This window comes from Silurus meridionalis, chromosome 22, assembly GCF_014805685.1.
Source record: "Silurus meridionalis isolate SWU-2019-XX chromosome 22, ASM1480568v1, whole genome shotgun sequence".
NCBI classification, from domain to species: domain Eukaryota; kingdom Metazoa; phylum Chordata; class Actinopteri; order Siluriformes; family Siluridae; genus Silurus; species Silurus meridionalis.
The window spans coordinates 15137288-15143409 of NC_060905.1; positions in this window are offsets into that span (position 1 = coordinate 15137288).

Genomic DNA, 6122 nt, shown 5'->3' on the forward strand with positions numbered 1-6122 from the left:
AGTGGCATCCTACCTCTATCAATTCACCCATTAATTCCTCTATTTATAAGACCACCTATATAGAAACTCTCAATAATATGCAGAAGGGCAGTATAACATAACACTGCATTACAGACAGGTATCTCATGCAGCAGGTGTTTCAGGCCTTGCTCGACCTGAAGGCCACCACTTGCAGTGACACATTAATCTGCTATAATTTTTCACAAACTTTGAAATCTTTTTAACCTCTCAAACTATAGCCCTAATACAGTTTGGTCTGGAGAAGGTTTCAGAGAAACATTTTGTGAACTATTCCTATCAAAACCTGGTGTATACCTGAAACACTTGTTAGGTCTTGTTAGACCTGATCAAAGTTTCTGTTACATTTATATATAAAAAACAAAAACTGTATCCTCTCATCAAAAATAATAATAAAGAAAAAAAACAAGAATGAGTGTAAACAAAATATATTTTACACCAATAAATTTGATTAATCAGATATAGAGGAACAATTTAATAATAAAAAAAAACAACTAGATGGTTGGATGGTTAAAAAACACCATTAGTGTTTATATATGGATATTAAACAGAGGCTTATTGGTTATTTAAATTGGTCATGTGTACCTTGTATGGGTGTTCCTATCAGGATTTTTGGGGCCGATCACTGATCCCCGATCATTGGAGGTTGTATCGTCTGATACTGATGCCAATTATAGATTCACAGAATTCACAGAATCACATCTATTTGAAGCCTTCTATTTATTTATTTATGCTACATGATAAATAACATCAAATAGCATCAAGTTCAAAAATGGAGAAAATGTAAGTGTATTTGTGTTAGGTACCCCTTTGTACCAATTGGCCAGGCAGAGGGACCGAGCTGGGAAGGATGTGCTGCAAGTTAGAGAAATAAAGGATGGAGAGGGAAATGTTTTGACTGGTGAGGAGAGTGTGTTGAGAAGGTGGAGGAAGTATTTTGAGTAGCTGATGAATGAGGAAAATGAGAGAGAGAGAAGGTTGGATGTTGTGGAGATGGCGAACCAGGAAGTGGATAGGATTAGTAAGGAGGAAGTGACAGGAGCGATTAAGAGGATGAAGAGTGGAAAGTCGGTTATACTAGATGACATACCGGTAAAAACATGGATATGTTTAGAAGAGATGGCAGTGGAAAAACTTGAAAGGTGAGAGGATGGAAAATTGATCAGTCACACCATGAAGTTATGGGAAAGAGTAGTGGAAGCCAGGCTGACAGAAGAGGTGCCCATCTGTGAGCAACAGTATGGTTTTATGCCGAGGAAGAGCACCACAGATGCATTATTTGTTTTGAGAATGTTGATGGAGAAGTATAGAGAAGGTCAAAAAGGGGTTACATTGCATGTTTGTGGATTAAGAGAAAGCGTACGACAGGGTGCCAAGAGAGGAGTTGTGATATTGAATGAGGAAGTCTGGTGTGTCAGAGAAGCATGTGAGGGTGGTGCAGGACATGTATGAGGACAGTGTGACAGCTTTGAAGTGTGCAGTAGGAACGACAGACTGGTTCAAGGTGGAGGTTGCATCAAGGATCGATTCTGATCCCTTTCCTGTCTGCAGTGCTGATGGACAGTTTGAAGGGCGAGGTCAGAAAGAAGTGGACAATGATGTTTGTGGATGAAATATGATTTGTGGTGAGAGTAGGATGAAGTGCATGTGTGTGAATTAGAGAGAGGGCAGTGGAGTGGTGCGTTTGCAGAGGTGGTGGAGGTGGATGAGTTTAGGTACCTGGGGTCAACAGTGCAAAGTAATGGAGAGTTACAGAAGTGAAGAAAAGAGTTCAGGCAGGGTGGAGTGGGTGGAGAAGAGTGATAGCAGGAGTTATTTGTGATACAAGAGTATCTGCAAGAGTGAAAGGGAAAGTTTATAGGACTGTGGTGAGACCTGCGATGTTGTATGATTTAAAGACAGTGGCATTGACTTAAAGACAGGTGGTGGAGCTGGAGGTAGCAGAGCTGTTGACAGGATTAGAAATTAGTTTATTAGAGGGACCACACCTGTAGGCCATTTTAGGGACAAAGTAAAAGAGGCACAATTGAGATGGTTTGGACATGTGCAGAGGAGGGACATGGGGTATATCAGTAGGAGAATGCTGAGGATGGAGCCTCCAGGATGGAGGAAAAGAGAAAGACCAAAGAGGAGGTTTATGGATGTGGTGAATGAAGACATGCAGGTAGGTGGTTTGTAAGAGGCAGATGTAGAGGACAGGGGGGTATGGAGATGGCTGATCCACTGTGGAGACCCCTAATGAGAGCAGTCAAAAGAATATATATTAGGGCTGTCAAAATGAATGCGTTAATAGCGTGTTAATGATAAGTAATTTTAAGGCAATAATTTTAGTAACGCACAATTAATGCAGTGCACATTTCAGTTTTTTTATAAAAAACAAATAAATATAAAAAAACGCAAAACTCAAAATCATTATCACATTTAAACATTTATTTACGATGTCATTTCTTTGCTCTTTACTTTCTTTACATACTTTTTTATCACTAAACATTTGTTTTACTGATACACCAAGTCTCAAATCAAGCACCAAAATCCGCCTTGATGCGCACATCCGGCAATTTAAAACGTCCGTGTGAAACATAGCAAAAGTTCAGTTTAACATCATTCCGTTTTAAACTTTCCAGAACATTTCACAACATTTCAGTGCTGACTTTGTTACCCAGAATATTACCTAAAATGCTATTAAATAGTTCCCACATACAAAAAGAAAACAATGATAAACCAAACATTTGTTTAGTGATGCATTCAGAAAATGAAGTGGCACTGTATATTTATATATACATGTATATAAAACATTTAAGTATAAAGGGTTTTACTGGTATAGCACCCATTCATCTTTTTAAGGACATAATGGATTTGTTAATAAGTTGAATTAGAGGTGTTGGGTGCAGGGGAAAACCCACACATATCCAGACTGAAATAATTAGCCTGTGATTTTCTCAGCATGTGTACATGTTCAATCTCAGAGATCCAAAGTCAAACAGCATGGCTAACTCTCAAACATTATTGTTCTATAAATGTGGCAATCTTCCAGGTAGTTTGGATGTTGATACTTTAATGCTTTATTCAAACCACATTTATAGATAAACAATGCATGTGCTGTGGCATGTGCTTCAGATGAAATGCTATGCCTCTTGTAAAACTTGCCACTTTGCTAGCTGGAGATTTCTTTCTTTTTGCACATAAAAAAAGAGACAGAATGCATGTCCCAAAAAACAAAAAGACAAGGTGTTTACAATTTCTTTTATTTGCAGGTCAATATGGTGCAGCTCATCCCAGAAGGCATGATGAGATTGAGCAAAATTTAACAAAATATGATCATAACCAAGTAATATAGCAGCCGATTATAACTGTGAAACTGTTTAAATGAATGATTAAGATAACTGTATACTGAAATAAATCTTTATATGGAAATTTGTTCCTTAGATTCATTCAGTAGATTTGCTATGTAAAGTATCAATGAAAGTGTACTGAAGGGCAGACCTCTGAACCATTACATTGGAAATAAATGTTCCATGCAGTCACGCTCAGTAAGCTTTTGCAATAAATATCTAAAGACCAGGTTTGTTTTAGCAAATCTTTAGGAAAATTCAGTATAATTTAACTTAGAAATAGTTTGTAGAACTTCCACAACAGTTGATTTAGCAGCATATGTATCATGCATAATAGAAAGGTCCTTTCATACAGTATGTTCTAGTTGTGACCCCGGTGTACTTTGTGTTAAGCACTTCATATCCCGAAATCCCCAACAAATCTAATCCAAAGGGTTATAACAAGAGTTTTCCCACAAATAACAGGGAGGTGTTAAAGCTCAAATCAACCCTCTTTAATGTGAGTTTGTACGTTTTTAACTGTGACACACACATACATGAGCAAAATCTGTTTCCCATTTACAGTAACAGAAATCAGAGAAAAAACAGAGGGTTTGCCTGCTTTGCCGCAGAGCCTTGGGTTTGTCTGTTATGTTCCTGTATTGTAGAAACTGTAAATCCTTTACAACCTGCTGCATCTGTTTTACTGCCAGTAGAACATTAACCTCCGTAGAGTGTAATCACAGCATGCTCATGTGGTTGTTCAAGCTCATTTGATATGCAACAGTATAAATTTAGGTAGTGTATTATATTAACAGGTGAATCTGGACCCTGTTAAGGCACTAAATTCACTTGAATTTAAACAAATGTCAGACAAATATCTGTATATGAAAACAAAGTAGGCTTAGCTACATTAGTATTGCATTTTTTCACCTATTAATAAAGTCTTGTTTTGACAAAAGAAAATATATATGACAAACATTTTTGGTATTCTTGATTATCTATTTTCCATATATAACATTTTGCAGTGAACCTGTGTAAAATATTAGCGCTCGCAGCTGGGTGGTCAAGGGTGACACACCTGCTTTCTCTGGTTTCTCATACTGACACTACGAATCTAACCTTACAATGAGGGGTTTCAAGGTTCAACAAGGTAATTTTTTTCAGCAGAGCCTTAATGATAATAATCTGCACCAATCAGTCTTGAGAGACATGATTCAGTAGTGTAACAGGGTCTGGAATGGAGCTGTTGAAGCCATTACTAGGAGCAAATCAATCAACAACACAGCTACTAATTTAATAGTCACTAATTTAAATATTTTTGATTATTTTCTAAATGAGAGTGACAGGATTCTTAAAGTCCAATATCGAACACTTTAGAAGGTTCAATATTCGAACTTTTTTGTGTGATGTGAAAGTTCATGAGGAAGGGGCAATTTTAAGCTCCAACTGTGTGTATAAATATTCATACACAGACCAGGCATAATTTTATAGCCACTGATTAGGCATAACATTATAACCACCTGCCTAATATTGTGTTGGTCCAACTTCTGCTGCCAAAACAGTCCTGACCCATCAAACATTAACATCATTAACTGCACAGCAACTTGAGCTATAGTAGCATGTAGGATCAGACCAGCCTTCGCACCTCTTGTGCAGTAATGACCCTGTCTTTTGTTCACCACTGTTTTTTTCCTCAGACCATTTTTGATAGCTACTGACCACTGTAGACCAGGATAACAACACAAGAGATGCAGTTTTGGAGATGCCCTGACCCAGACGTCTAGCCATCACAATTGGGCCCTCGCTCAAATCCTTTGCCTATTTTTCCTGCTTCTAAGTAACACATCAAACTCAAGGACAGAATGTTCACTTGCTGCCCGATATAGCCCACTCACTAACAGGTGCAGTGATGAAGAGATAATCAGTGTTATTTACTTTACCGATTATAATGTTATAATGTCATATCATGCCTGATCGGCGTATATCTGTGTACATGTGTATGGTGATCTCATTAAAGTGTGTACTGAGGAAGCATTTGGAATCACCACTGCTCTTGGGCAAAAGAAAAACAAAATGAACTCTAATAAAAAAAAATGACTACATTCGACTTAAAGGTGAAGTGTTGTTTGGGTCATTAAAAAAAGTATTCAGTTGAAACAATTGGGAAATTGCTGTAACCTATGAGGCGTAAAACGCTTCCGGATTTGCCTTTAGTGGAAAATGATTGACTGTGAGATGGGAACAGGAGGACACTTTGTACCAGGGTGGATCACAGCACAACTACATCACCCTGCTGCTGATTACTTACATATGCATGTTGCATTTCACTCATGTCCATTATATGATATATTAAAAATGCACCAACAGAGTAACATTTCTGCACTTCAGGAGGTATATATTAATTGTGTCCTCTCTGATACACAGGTATCAGGTTACTGTTGAAATGCCTAAAATTGCAAATCATCATCAATTGCAAAACATTTTGGTTTACCAAAGCAACAGATTTCACAAATGGCCACTAGATGGGAGAGCAGTCCTCAGTGAAAAAGAAAACACTAAACCCCTTCATGAAATCTAACACACTACCTTTAAAACAGTAACCAAAATAATGCACTATATAACTGTTCAAATGACGTGGTCACCAAAACATGGTGTACTGGCACCAGTGTGGCAAACTAGTGTCGCTGATGTTATTTACGTTTCCATGCATGGACGTGCATGCTCCACATGCCCAACACATAACCTTTGCTCTAATTCGGAAGTGCGCATGCGCAGCTTAGCGGTCATCAT